Source organism: Sylvia atricapilla, chromosome 3, assembly GCF_009819655.1.
Source record: "Sylvia atricapilla isolate bSylAtr1 chromosome 3, bSylAtr1.pri, whole genome shotgun sequence".
Classification (NCBI taxonomy): domain Eukaryota; kingdom Metazoa; phylum Chordata; class Aves; order Passeriformes; family Sylviidae; genus Sylvia; species Sylvia atricapilla.
Window position 1 is genome coordinate 5,800,315 of NC_089142.1, and position 15,419 is coordinate 5,815,733.

At 44.3% G+C, this 15,419-nt stretch overlaps 1 protein-coding gene across 4 annotated transcripts in view; it reads right to left on the minus strand.

The window, feature by feature from the left end:
• ADGRF5 (adhesion G protein-coupled receptor F5) overlaps positions 1–14,788 on the minus strand; it is a 41,134-nt gene extending 26,346 nt beyond the window's left edge. For 2 of the 4 annotated variants that reach the window (XM_066314680.1, XM_066314678.1), the window contains exon 1: positions 14,339–14,788. The gene's annotated coding sequence lies outside the window, so the exon portion shown is untranslated. Of the gene's footprint in view, positions 1–7,795; positions 7,818–14,338 lie in introns of those variants that run through there. The other 2 variants (XM_066314676.1, XM_066314677.1) reach the window with 2 other exon arrangements.
• Between the last annotated feature and the right edge of the window lie 631 nt (positions 14,789–15,419).

Sequence of the window (15,419 nt, forward strand, 5' to 3'; positions counted from 1 at the left end):
CACCATCACACATGTTTTAGAAAATAAAGACAACACCCAGAGATTTAATATGATTTACCTTCTCAGGTGGTCCAAAGAGAAGATCTTCTAATTAGATTCATCTTAAACATCATCTGCTTTTTACCATATCCCAGGCTGCTTTCTCAAAGAGAAATTAAACCACAGGAACTTTTATAATTAGTTGAACAAGTCATTACTGCCTGGAAAATAAGTTGCACTCAAATTTCAAGTGTGAGGCTGAGCAGATATGCCACTGCAGAAAACCCACAAGGCGTTTTAAGAGGAGATATTTCCTGATACCATTCATTGGGTTGTGCTCATTATTTCCCCCTGCACTGATCTGAGTCCCAGTGTCTTCTCTGCGGATTAGTGGACTGACTTGTTCCTCTGCTGTTACTCACCTTCTTTGTTCTAGCAAAAGAGGGTGTTGAGGACTGACAGCAGCAAAATCATGTTTTGTAGCTATGGCAAAATATCTGTGGGCTTTGAATTAAACTATAAAGGAGGAACCTCCTAAAATTTTCCTACCTGAGCTGGCAGCTCGCTCACTGTGGGGTGGGCCTGGAAGGCTCTGTGGAGACACATTTATGCCCATGGAGAAACTGCACAGAGATGCAGACCTGTGGCTCTTATGGCAACAGGAATTCCCAGAAATCAGGGAGAATTCTGATGTGTTATGTGTGTTTCTACCTCGAACAAAATCTAGAGCCAAGAACACACTGAACAAATAGGGGACATCTGTCCAAGTAACAGTGGAGCCTTTGTCCCCACAGTGTTTGATAACAGTTGGTTTATCAATGCAATTTGTTTCCACAGTAGTGTGTGAGGCAGTGTCTGACTGAGCTCTGTGGAAACCCCTCGTGTTGTTGGGGAATTATTTTTTAAACACCGATTAATTCAGGAGACAGGTCTGTTCCCTTTTCTGCAAACCTGGTCACCTGCTGCTCCCTGCAATGCGGTGAGTCAGACCTCAGCTGTTTGCAGCAGTTTCAAGGTGATTAAATTGGCATGACTGATGCCCTTGTAACCCTTACAGCATGTCTTTGCCTTCAGTGTTGGGGTGGCATCGGTCTGATTTATTGCCCACCCAAACTGGTTCAGGGATCTGAACAAACAGAAGACCAAGGCTACATCTACAGCACTTAATCCCACTACCTCTCTCTCTGCAGATTGGTTTTATTGATGGCCTTGTGCTGGTACCTTCCAGATTCTTACTCAGTTTAACTCCCTGCAGAAAATAAGGCAGCAAAAAAACGTGCAACTTTCATCTGAGTCAGATCAGCTTAGAGAAGGTCCCAGTCAGTGCCAGGGCCAGAGCAAGGAGAGGAGCAGCTGAGTGGTCCCAAGCAGGAAAGGGGAGATGGAACAAGGGTTGGCAGGCAGGGCAGGAGGGTAAGGACAAGGAGGACCTCTTCCTTTCTGCCCTGGCGAGCTGTTCAACACGAGTTCAGAGTCTAGACCCACAGAAAAAGCTGATCTTCGCCCAAAGTTGCTCCCTTGGCTGAGTGCTTGCGGGTTTGAATGAGCAGCAGTGCCAGTGCAGAGACTGAGGAGGAGGCAGAATTGGTTTAGGCTGAGTTACCTGTGCCTGTGTGGAGTCACACTTTCCCCATTGCCACTGGAAAAATGGTCTGCATTAAATCCTCTTTCCCCAAACCCCCTCTTTTTTATTTGCTTTTGCGAGGTTTCTTCTTGTTGTGTTTTTTGAAAATTTTAAGAAAGAGAATCTGGGGTGTGAGAATGGGAAAGAATGTTAGCAGGGCTTTCTTAAAAGAGGGTTTTCTGCTCAAGGCTTGTCATCAAACTGCAGCCTAAAGGTATGAGAAATCCTGGTTTACTTGGCAGGAGAATGTGAAACCTTTACAATGTCAAAGCATTAGGTATGTAATCAACTTGGTATGTGAGCACAGGGGATGTCCTGACCGTCCTAATGTTTTTTCCTGTATTCATTCATCAGGTACTGTCATGTCACCAGAAACTGTGAACTTCCTGGATTCCAAAGATTTAAAGTTTCAACCCCAGAACATTTTTTATTTAAACATTTGAGTATGCAATCAGCTTTCACAGGCTCAGGAAAGCAAGCCAGAGGTGTGTTAGAGGGCACCTGCTCTGAACCAGAAGTTCTCATCCAAACCAAGGCAGAGCTACAGGGATCCTGTAATTCACTGGATACGTGCTGTTGCAAAAAGCATGTGAACACATTTCATCTGTTGTGAAGGAAGTACCAAGGTAAAGTTCCCACATAGCTGCACCCTGGGAGATACTGTTCAAAGAGAAAGCAAGTGTGGAAACAACTTAGGAACCAAGCTGTTACAGCTCTCTTGACTCACCCATCCTCATCTCAGTCCTGGACATTCACACTTCAGTCTCATCTCTAGAAATTAATCTCAGCAATTTCTGTAATCAAACCCCACTGTCAGTTGTATGAAAAAGAAGAAAAAGATGCCAGAACCTCTCAGAAACTGGATGCAACACTGCAGATTCTTACACCATCTGCTGTGTCTTGAGTCTGAATTTTGTGTGTTCAGATGCCCAAAGCTGAGTTTTTAACATATGAGGACAGAGTGAATTCCAAGCATATTGGAGCTAATAGGTAGGTTACTTTGAATTAACAGTTCTTGAGGTGAATCTGGCAATGCCTGGGGCTTCATTTATTATCTCTATCACATGACTTTAGGTAGTTTTGCCCACCTCAGTCTTGCAGAAATTATTCTGGAGGGAGTCCTAAGAAATTGCTACCTAAATTCACTCACTGTGATGATGTTGAAATATCATTATTAATTTTTTAAGCAAATATTTTAAACTGAAGACCCGGGAGGTAACAAAAGTGCACTGTGCGATGCTGTTGATGTTTTGGCTGGAGCCCTGTGTCCGGATATTGCTGTATTGGAGAGCATCCAAAGGAGAGCCATGGGAATGCTAAGACAAGAGCATTGTATAACCTCAATGACAAGAGCAATAATCTCGTGGACAGGCTGAAGGTTGTTCAGATTAGATAGGACAAGAGTCAGGTATGGACACAATAACAGTTTGTCCCTTGAAAAAGGACTGACATGCATGTTCACAGCGATGAAGGACATAGAGAAGCCACACAATCTGAAGCAGAAGTAAATGTGTTGTTGATTATCTAAAATACGTAATTGCACCATTTAGAAGCACATAATTAGGCTACCCAGGGTGGCTGCAAAGTTTCCTTCAGTGGAGGTATTTAAGTAGAGGCTATACAACTGCTGACATGGGGAAGAGCCTTTGATTCTTCTGCCATGGGGGTTTGTGGCAGTGGGGTGATGTGTAGATTGTTTGCTGATCTCTTCCAATTACCTGTGTAGCTCTACACTTCTTCAATTTGTGCAATGAATGAATTCAAAGAGACTCAGAGGAGATGTGCAAAAGCACAGATCTGTGTTCCCAGAGCTGTGTTTGGACTGACCAGGGCAATGATTGTTCCCCTGAGCTTGGCACTGGTGAGACATCAAAAATCTTGTGTTCTGTTTGGGGCCCCTCATGACAGGAAGGCCACTGAGGTGCTGGAGCATGTCCAGAGGACACCAGAGATGGAACAGCATCTGGAGCACAAGTCTGACAAGGAGCCGCTGAGGGAGCTGGGGGGGTTCATCCTGGAGAAAAGGAGGCTCAGGGGGGATCTTCTCACCCTCTACAACTCCCTGACAGAAGGGTGAGGCCTGGTGACACTCTGCTCCCAAGTAACAAACAACAGGATGAGAGGAAATGGCCTCAAATTGCTCCAGGGGAGGTTTAGATCGGACATTTAGAAAAATTTCTTCAAGGAAGGGGTGGTCAAGCACTGGAACAGGCTGCCCAGGGCAGTGTTGGAGTCATAATCCCTGGAGGTATTTAAAAGATGTCTACATGTGGACTTGAGGGACATGGTTTAGTGGTGGATTGGCAGCACTGGGTTAATGGTTGGACTTAATGATCTTAAGAGTTCTTTTCCAATCTGTGATTCTATCTTAGACAAGTTTAGGAACTCTTTTCTGAACCTTTGCAGCACAATATTCTCACTCGTTTAAGCACAGAAGAGGTAAACTGTATCTACAGCCTTATCAAGGGTCTCCCCAAAACAACATTTCCAGAGGAGGCCTATGGTTCACACCTTTTTCTACATCAGCTCACATTTTCCATGCTTGTTCATGCAGTATTTATCTTTCCTTTTGACCTATGATTATGACTTTAGATTCCTCTATTCCTTCGTCAGCCTTCCCATTAATTGTTGATGTTCTTTTTATATACCCAAATAATCTACATGGAAAATGAAAATAATTTAGACCCAGCTATCTGAGAATCAGGCTCAAATCATACCACGACCACAAAGGACTTCCTGCAAGAAGAGAACAACTCTCTAGGACTCATATTTGGAGGGCACAGTAGCTGAAATAGCAACCATTTAGCTGGGTGACTGAGAGCACAGAAAACATTACCCAGCTGAATGTTTGAATCATCACATTCTCCAGGCATTCCTAATACTCCGAGACCAGCCAAAAGAAATTTCTGTGAGCATTTTTAGCACATTCTGGACAGTGCCAGCTAGCCCTGCAATGTTTTCCTAGCCCTCCTGGCAGAGTTCATAGATGGACTTAACTGCTTGTCACTGGAGAACAGCAATCTGCCAGATCAGTGAGGGCATTCTTGCATGGATAAGCATCAACTGCCACAGTTACTGGCTAAACATTAACTCAAGGGAGGAGGGAGGTGAGAAACAGTCTGGCACATCTGGAGAGGCATGAACACCATCCCAGTTGCAGACCAGCAGTACAGCTAACCCCTCTGGGAAGGTACCACACCAGGGCTGGACCTCTGGCCAGCCTCTCCCACGGGGCTGGGTGACAATACACTTGCACTTACAGCCACATCACTGTGTTTGGACAGGAAGGGCATCTTTGGCAGTGAAGTGATGCCCACAGGATTCTTGGGGATACACAGCCAGGAGCTGGACTCAATGGTCCTTGTGGGTCCCTTCCAACTCAGCATACACTGCAATTCTGGGATAACTCATGGCTTCTATGGCCTTGGCAGTGCAGTGTGATACAGATACCAGAGCCAGAAATAACACACTGTTGGCATTCTGTATAATCCCCTGCAGCAGGGCTGCTTTTATAGACTTTCTCTCAGACCTTTTGCCCCTTACTTGGGTTCCTTAGTTCAAGCAACTTCTGTTCACCCAGAGGGACCTGGCCTAGTCCACCTTATCCTTCTGTCTGACTCACCAACTCTGTCTCTTAGAGCCAGACACATTTGTAAGCCTTTCCTATCCTGTCAGTCATGTCTTCTTTCTAGACTCTTTCTGACAACATTTCTCATTTGATGTTAAGACTTAAGAAAAAGAAGATTTCCTCATTCTCCATGCACCTTAAGCATAATGTCCAGCTCCTAAGCTCTCCAGTACAAGAGAAACACAGTGGAGTGAGCCCAGCAAAGGGCCATGAAGATGATTAAGGAGTTGGAGGATCTGTCATACCAGGAGAGGCTGAGAGATATACTTAGCCTGGAAAAGGAAAGGCATGGGGAGATCTTGTCAATATCTAAAAATAAGATAGGAGGGGACCTAAAGATACACCCACCCTGGAGTGGCTTCTTACCTGGAGTGGTAAGAGATTATAAATGCAGAAGTGGAAAGAAGTCGTTCTGTTTAAGAAGACACAGACTTATCCTTCCCCATGCAGCCGTCCCACATAGAAGTATTTTATTCCTGCTGGCTGTAACCTTTCTACATGCTTTGTCTGGCCCCTCTTGTGCTGAGGTGGAGATGAACATACCTTTGGCATCAGCAGGAAGAAGAAAACAAACAACCTTGCAGGCACAACACATCTTAGACCAGCAGTTCTTTGTGAGGTGGGCATTATTCCACAGCCTCAGTTCTTTGCCTTCTGCTCTAACTGTGGGACATGTCCTGGGTCACTGAGGCCAAGAGCTCCCTGTGTGGTCGGGCAGCCATATCCTGCTTTAAAGCTTCATTGTAAAAGCCTTTTTACTTTTTACTCCTTTGTTCCCACTAAGAGACCATTCTCCATCCTTTCTAATGGGCTCTGGTTGCTTAATGTCATGAACAGGTTTGCTCTTGGTTGGATCCAAGGATTCTCTAGCCCAGTTGGTTCCTATCCAGCAAGAACTATAGCAGAGGCCCTTGGGAAAGGCCTTCACAAAAATGAAGCAAATTTGCAGCAGCTCATCTTCAGGATGGTCTTTCCACTTCTGGCTATTAGAACTAAAGGGATTTCTGGAGGCAAAGGCAGGTCATTGGTGTTTAACAGCCCTAATGGCCTATTTAAGCTGAAACAAATGAAGTAAATTATAAGAAAACCTACCAGGGTGTGCAGAATACATAATTTGCAGGAGTAAGGAGGACTGATTCCTCTGCTTGCTTTGAATCCACCACTCATTAGGGTCAAGTTTGATCCTTAATTGTCAAACAGCACAAATTTTTCCATGGCCTCGTACCCTGTACTTCACTTTCACATTCCCCATCATCTGAAGAGTCCAATGCCATTCTAGCACAGCAGTTCTCCTGCCTCTTTGGTACTTGTTCTGCATCTTTCCACTTTGGCTGTATTTTTTTTTGTTTTGGTTTGGGTTTTTTTGGGTTTTTTTTTGTAATATAGTTAAGCTCATTTACCCCCATATCATCTTTCTCCTGTGGCTTACACAACTCTGCCTCCCTCTAGGTGTTTTGGATGAAAGGCCTATGGTGCTGTGAGATGTGTGGAGGTGAAGGATGCCTGGAGAGAGGAACCAGAAACTGCTACAGGTTAGAAGGTGTGAAAGGAGAGATCTGTGTCTGGCCAGGACAGTTTGGCTCCATGGCTGTCCAACAGCCTGTAGCAGCTGAACCTTGCTTACCATTTGCAAACTATGGAACATTTTCCCAGAGTCTTGAATTGTGGGGCTCAAGCCTTGTTATAATGCCCAGTGCCTGTCCAGTTTGTTATTCCTCAGCCACAACACAAGAGCTTTCCTTTCTCTGCATAAAGCATGACCTTTGGGTAGTGCGTAATAAGTTGGATGATCAGACAATGTTTGTTTCAGACAGAAAACACACAATGACTTTAAGAAACACACACCCAGGCACAACAATATTTCATGGGAGAGTTGGCTGAAAGGGAAAGGGGGGACAGGGGAAGTTGCACTGACCTTAGATAACACATCTGAATGTGAACAAAAATAAAATAAACAGAAATTAATCAAGGACACAAAACTGAACTGCTTGGTGATAAGGATTCAAACAGGCCATAAACAAGCTGCAGCACGCTTTCTCTGTGATGTTTGTGCAACTGTTATTCCAGCTCTACGCCTAGCATGGTGCAGGGGGCTGAGTTTGATGGGATGCTCAAGGATCTCTCAGACATAAGCAGGGGTTTTGTTTTCTGGGGGAATAGAGAGGTAATTCTTATTTTTGTTGGTTTTGTGCAAACAAATGTTATAGCACTCAGAAGTAAGTGGATGAATGTTCCCCATGCCACGTGACATGTTAATATGCCAGACTGAAAACAGTGATAGCTGCAACCAAAGTGAAATGGCATTTAAATCAGAACTTTACTGGGAAAAGAAAGCCCTGACCAATTCTTGTCTTTTTCCTGGCAGTTCTTTCTCACTTCCACTCAGGTTTTTCTCTACTTCAGCCAAGGTCTGCTCCTTGACTCTCATCTTGGAGTTTTGTAGAGAAGGAAGAAAGATAAAAAAAGGTGCTAGTCAATTAATTCCACCCTCCTATTTCAGCCCTTTGTATGCAACTGGGTACCACATGTTTGTAAAAACTGTGGAAAAGCACACACCAGCTCACCTCTGATGACTGGGATGGAAGAAGGAATGTACCCATGAACCTTGTCTTCTTCTCCTTGTGCTTTTTGGAGCATCTGCAGGGGAGTGCAGGCCTAATTCACAATGAGAAGTACCACAACAGGATATTTGAAGCTCAGCACTGTGAGAGTACTGAGGAAGGAGGAGCTTGCCAGGTATTCCCATATCAATGTAGTGAAGAGTGAGGTCTAACAATATCTGTTGCAGCGGAATTTCCATGGGCTGCAATGAGTTTTGGATTGGGTCCCTGAGTCAGGCCAGACATGGGTTACTTCTATAGCCTAAAGTACTAGAAAGTCTGATGACTGCATGCTTCCTGCGCATTTCATTTTATTAACCTCTTGATGTTTTTCCTGTTATTACTGCAAGTGCAGCTGGCTGTGTAGGAAACTCCTGTACGTAGCGTAGGTGTCAGCCCTGTCTGAGAGCCTGGCTTGTCACACCTAGCAACAAAAAGATGGAAGTACAAAATAGCATCCACCTTTTGCACATGAATCATATAAATAGAGGGAAATCCCTCAAACCAGTGAAGACAAGTCTCTGTTGTCCATATCTCTTAATTGCCTTCTCTAATGATAAAGTCTGAGAGAAAAGAAGAATTGTTTCTATTTTGTTCCACTGATTTCGCTTCCAGCCTTACTATTTTTGTACTGATCTGTCTTTCAGAGCGTGGGAGAACTCAGAAAGGCTAAATACTGCTATTATCTAACTTCTTGGAAGGCTGCACCTCTCTATAATATTTTCAAAGTTTTCAGAACTCTTATACCTTCATCACTGACATCAGGTGTGAGATCAAGCCACAGTATCATCAACACAGATGGGACTAGTTTATTTTACTAGTGTTCAGAAGACTTTAGACATGCCTATCCTCATTCAAAATTACATTACACTTCAGACTGAGACTAGGGATGATCCAGACTTTTTAATCCCTGTGGTGCTTTTTGGGTTCACATGGCATAAAAACACAGCAATGCAAAGACAAGTTTCACCTGATGGCAGCTTTGCTCATGAGATACAACACCAAAGAATGGCATTTCTCCAGCCACTGGGTGCCCTCTAAAGAGCTTAAACAAACACCTGCCATGAGATGTGGAGCCTGAGCAGATGAACTGCTGAGGTCTCTTTCTGCCTATTTTAGGAGGCTTAGCTGTAGTTAGCAATGCTAATGCCAAGATTCTGAGCCAATGCTAATGCCAAGATTCACAGGAATCCTTCACAGAACAGTGAGGGCCAAGGGCTGTTCCCAGTAGAAGCACAGCCTGGGCTCCTTGTTTAGGGAGAAAAGGAGAGTTCAGGCCCATGGAGGTGAGCTGTGCCCTGACCGATGGCTCAGGGTTAGCACACCCTACCCAGCTTCTGTGACACTGTTTCTCCTAATTCTATCATGGCCTAAAATAAAATGCACAATTTGAGGACAGGTAGGTTCTCCTGCTCCCTTCCAGCTCCCCCATCTCTCAGCTCAATGGGATGAAGTTGCCACTGAACTTTGGTGGTATCTCCCAAAGTTTGGAAAGAAGAAGCTGTTAGCAAAGGAAATTGGGGCTGAACTTTGGTGGTATCTTTGTGTTTCTCTCTGCTGACTCTACAGGCAATCTGGGCCTTACTTCAGTAGGAACCTCCTCTGCTTCAACACCCTCAAAAGCACCTCTACTTACGTTAGAGACAAGGGAAAATTCCATTAACTCTGTCAGATGGATTAAGCATTTGCCAAGATGGTACTATGATGCTGGAACAATGCTGGAAGAATCATTGCAGGGCTGTCTAGAAACAAGGTGTTTAGTAAATGGGTGGGCATCTTTTAAAGCAGATTTTCTATAGTAAGTCAGAACATCTCCCCATAAGGACAGGCTCAGACATCTGGGGCTGTTCAGCCTCAGGAAGAGAAAGGTCCAGGGAGGCCTTGGAGTTCCTTTCTGTACCTAAAGGGCCTACAAAAGGGCTGGAGTGACAGGACAAGGGGGATGATGGCTTTAAACTGACAGAGGACAGGTTTAGATTAATTATTAAGAAGAAATTCTTCCCTGTGAGGATGATGAGGCCCTGGCAAAGGTTGTCAGAGAAATTGTGGCTGCCCAATCCCTGGAAGTGTCCAAGGCCAGGCTGGATGGAACTTGAAGCAAGTTGGGATAGTGGAAGGTGTCCCCACCCATGGAAAGGCTTGTAATGAGATGAACTTTAAAATCCTTTCCAACCCAGAGCATTTTGTGATTCTATGATTTTACATGCTGTGTGTCCTAACTGCAAATAAGGGACAGTGTTTATGAACAGCAGTTGAACCCTTTAAGCCACAGACTTGAAACAGGATGGATAACAAGAGGAAGGAAGGAAGGAAGTGCCATCAGTCCTGTTTTATTGCCAGAGACACTTGAGGTATGCACAGGCTCATCCGGGATCTCAGACCTAGGATTGGCCAACCGAAATTTTCGGGATAATATTCAGGAATTTAAAGAATTTCTCTCTCAAGAAGGCACAGCAAAACCATTTCAGGAGCAAGGGGCATTCTGTGAATAGCCTGTCAAAAGGCACGTAGGTACACCTTTGTAATGAAGATGGCTTTCACACACTCAGCCTAATGGTCATGGAAGGCCAAGCTTGTGCTCACAGGATTGAGCCAAAGCAGGAACTCTAGGAGAGCTTTTCCTCTCTGCATGAACAATTGGGGGAAACTGTCGTTTTGAGGAATTTCCGAGGACAGTAAATTACATACTTGATCACAGCTCTATTATGTTTTGAGGGAAGGCATTTAGAAATTAATATTTCATATTAAGGTTTAAATAGGGAACGTATACAGCTCTGCTGCTCACCAGCACCCTCACATCTGGCTGCCAGAGCATCTTCTGTCCTGTTGAGGTGAGTTTAAGGAGAACTTGGGTTGGCAGTAGCCAACCTCATCAGCAGACCCTGGCTATCTTTGTGCCTCAGTTCTCTGCTGCCAAGCAAGGATGATATTTGCTGTCTCTGCTTCACAGGGTGCTTAGAGAGACCCGGGGGCAGGAAAAATCCATCAGTGATTGCACTAATGGTCTGATAAAGCAAGACTTCTGGAAGTACCTAGAAGGCAAACGAGATGTGGCTCCCTTTTCATCCAGAATGAAAGAATTGAGTGCCAGGAATGGTAGATATTAGGTGACCTTTGAGGTCTTCCTGAAACAAGTATTACTTTGTGTAAATCAGCCAATGGAGATGACACAAGGGAATTTAAAGTTTTTTTCCTGGGCTGGGAAAAACTTTTGCTCATTCAAAAGTGGTCCATTGGAAAACATCTGAAGAGTGGGCTAGATATCATGTTGTCATGGGCTGATCCTAATCTGAAGATAAACACCCACACAGCTACACACTTACTGGCCACCTGTCAGAGGGATGGAGGAGAAAAAGTGCCAAAACTAGTGGATTGAGATAAATATAGTTAATAGGGAAAGAAAGAGGAAATTTTAAAAAAATGACGAGAAGGCAACCCTTCACAACCTCTCACAAGCAGATGTATATCCAGAAAATGTCCAAGCAATGGCAGGTTTGGAAGACATTCCTCACTTCCACCGCTATTTTTTTTGTTGCTGAACATGATGTTATACGGTTTGAAACATCCTTTTTGTGAATTCAAGTTAGCTTTCCCTTCTGTAATCCCTCCTAACCCTCATCCCACTCACTACAGAGTCAGTGGAAAGAAAGGGAAAGCCTTGATGCTCTGCAAGCGCTGCTCAGCGATAGCCAAAACACTGATATGGTATCAACACGGTTTCAGCCACAAATCCAAAACAAAGCACCTTATGAGGAAAGTTAATTCAATCCCAACACACCCATCTTGCTTGGATTGCTCAGATGGGAATTAGGATGGAGAGGGGAGGGTTTGAGGGCGGAATTCAGTGCATGCTTCCACAGGAATAAACTGTAGTTTGTAGAAAAGTTATAAACTGCATGTAAGCGTGGTGGATTAAGGCTACAACATTCATGTCATGTCATGGGATGGCTGTCAGAGGGAAATTTCTTCCAGGCCACCATCAACAACAGATAAGGCCTTGGAATAGGCTGTAATTGTAGTCAAAAACTCCTTAACAAAGTCCACTGGTGCAGCATTATAACATGCAAATATAGCATTGTAATTACTAGACAACCTGCTACAGTAAATTATCTGTTCTGCAGGAGCTAATAGTTTCTAAAAAACCCCAACAGAACAAATGAAGAATCGATCATTCGTCCATCAGAAAGAAACAAAACATTGCAAATCTTTTGCCATCTATTTCTCATTTTACCTGTTCCTGCACACCCACCTTGTGCATTCCACCTCATCCACATTCTTAATACAACCACTTCAGGGCCACTATCACAGCTCCACAGTTCCTGCCCTCACCCAGTGCTGGCTCAGTGCTCTCAGGATGCTGCCCAGCACAGATAAGGGGGACGAGCTGCTGCTCCATTACCAGCAGGGCAGGTGCTGGATCAGATTAACCCATGGGTGGTAACTGCCCCAGGCAGGCTGAGCCACATGCAGGATAATTTGGGAAATAAACTCTGTATAAACATGCAATTGGGGTAGATCTGCTCATGAATGTCAATTGAACTCCTTTTGAAGATCATGGTCCTAAGAAACTGTTTCATGGAAAACTGGAAATGGTTTTCTACAAGGAGTTTGGTTTTACTGTAGATTCATTCCACTTGATCTTAAAACGCCATGATTCTTGCACAAGGCTGAGATTAGCAGCAAACCATTTCAGTTTCAAGTGCAATACAACCCCAAAATAATGATGTCCTTGTGTATGATGCAGTTCACTTCCATGCTTGTCTGCTGTCTTCTGGCAAACTGTGAATTGCAGCCTGAGCAGGTAGGTTTCTTCATTTCATCTTGGTCAAGATGAATGGGTTAAAAGAAGGAACTCTAGTAAAGGCTGCACTGGTCTTTTGTGTTATAACAATGAGAGGAAGCTCTGCCTAGTTTGAGGAATTTCCCACGTCTCCAATTCAGATGTTGGAGAACTGCTTTATTAAGCCTGCTTAAGAGGTGTTAAAAAATAAAAATAACCAAGAAGATCAGGACAAAGATATCTTCCCAGTGCCTACGTAAGTTGTCTTTGTTTGTTTTTTAAACCTGGACCACCGGAGGCAAACTCAGACGAATTTAGGGAAGTTAAATAGTGACAGATGCCAAACAGTCACAGCAGGTTCCTGCCGAGCCGGCTGACCCATCACTGAGTTCAGTCAAGTGTCACTGCTACCCAGGTGCTAAAGATTTGCCCCTAAATATCTTTAAATATCACTTGGTTCTGTAATGTTGCCAGACATTACTGGACCGGTTAAGTGACAGAAAGAGATGAGGCATTTTCTGGGTGAGAGGAAAATCTGTGGGTTGCGAAATATCATTTTCATCACGCAACAGCAAGTGATGGAAGCAGGAGAAATGGAGCCTCAGGCTTTCAAATTCACGCCATCCTTTGCCTTGCTGTTCCCTTGCTTGTCACAAGCTCATTGCCTCCTAAAACTGTCACTGAAAATGTGAGTTACAGCACTCAAACAATAACACATTTCTCCCTCAAATCCAAAAACTCCTCATGCAAGTAGGTGAGCATAGCTTTCCCATAATGGGGAGAAAAAATAAGGTTGTACAGTGTCACACCACAGTGCTGCTTTTATTTCTGAATCATGACTATTTAAGCCAAGTGCATACTGCTGCATCAGAGATGTCTGGAAATGGAGCAGAACTTTTGGGGATATAGACATCAATGGAGGTGAAATCATCAGAAAGCCTCCCTGTATCCCCCCCAGACACTGAACACTGGCAGCAGCATTCCAGCACTCCAACACAACACCATAAAACTTGCTTTCATTTGAGCAGCTGAAAACACAGATAAAAATAATGGAAACAAGATAAATGTGATGCTCAAAACCAGTATACGGCTGTTTCTCAGCCCGTGGCTATGGGTGTCCCAAGTCCCTCTCCTCTGTCAGAAATTTTCACCTAATACAAAAATGAAGGGAGATTGATCTTAAAAGAAACAAACCCACCATTCTGTAGAGCTAACAAAATACAGTGCCTGCATCTGCATTGCAAATTCCAGCTACTGTAAGAAAAAACAGAATGGAAAAAGATTTCTAAATGCTATTGCAGCTGACTTTTTTACCTGAAACTCTGCAGCGCAACTTAGAAGGCAGTAAATGCAATGAGGATTAGTACAGCATTTCTGCGCACGTCCCTCTTTACCTGTGCAGCCTCAAGCTTAAAGCAAAGCAATCATTACCTCTGTCAGCATTCACTAGCCCAGTGAACAGGCAGTAGCACTTTGTCAGGAGCTTGAATGACTTAATTCATACCCTGAACAGCCAAAAGCATCCTACTGAAAACTGCCAACTAATCACCACAAAATGAAACCTGTGCCAATTTGCAGTTCCCCTGGCAGAAACCTGCGGCAGGTTTACTGGTGAAGCAAAGCTTGCACCACACTGTCAGAATCCGGACACAAAAATTCCTTCAAGCCACCCTTTGCCTGCCCCAAAATGTTAAAGCAATGCAACATTTCACACACAGCATCCATACCTGTAGGGCAAAAAGTGCTGGTCCTGTCCGAGTCTTTTCCAAACTTGTCCTCTTGTGCTGGGATGGAAACTTCCCATCCGAGTGTCACCTCCTGCCTCAGCCTCTGCCCTTTGTTTTCCCAGGATCTCGAGACACACCTGCTTTTCCCTGTGTGCTGTTGCTTCTTGGGCTTGGGGTTTGTTTTTTGGTATTTTGTTTTGGTTTGGGTTTGGGTTGTTTTGGTTTTTTTTGTCTTGCTTTTCTTTTCGGAACAAATTAAACAGCCCGTGAGCAATTCTCGGTGAGCAGGAGAAGGAACCTTTTGGCTTGTGGTGATTTAATCAAGCAAACCCCGTGACCTCCCTTTCCTGCGATCAGTGGGAACTGATCCCGTCCCCACCAGCGCAGGGTGGAGTTGCAGCTGAAAAGTACGAGCTCGAAAGCTGGAAGGGCAGGACAGGTCTTCCTCCTCCGTTTGTTGTGTCAGAGAACATGGTGATTCCTGCTGCTCCCAAACACGGAGGTGACCTCTGGCCAGGAAGGAACCTGGAAATATTTTCTGAGCGATTTCCTGCTGCTGGGGGGAAAATGGATGTATGGGACACTTGGGTGGGGGTGCTAAAAGAGCTTCTGGGGAGTGTGATTTCAAGAGGAGCAGAAAGCTTTTTCAGTCATCAGGGGTGTGGAAGTAAAAGAAATTACTTTTTTTTTTTTTTTTAACCCAGGGTAAACTGTTCTGACAGTCTCAGTTTTCACTATACTGAATAATCTAGAGCCTACCGGTGCTCCTCAGGCTTTCATTTATGGTGCCTTTCATTCCAAGAGGTGCTGAGATACTCTGCAAAGTAATAATGGAGAGCCATCCCATGGAGCTTGTGTTCAGCAACACCCCAGTAATGCAGCTGTGCCACAAGGGCTCCTTGTCAAGGTGCAGAAGAAATCTGGGCAGGCTCATGCATTAAGAAGAACTTTTCCTGCAATAGCCCATACATAAACTGTGCTGTGTCTTTTGCCTCCAGCTGGGGCTCTCGGAGTGGGATTTTCAAGCATTAGCCAAATGATTGCACCCCTGAAAGGTAGGGAAGGTGCTCCACAGCTCAGT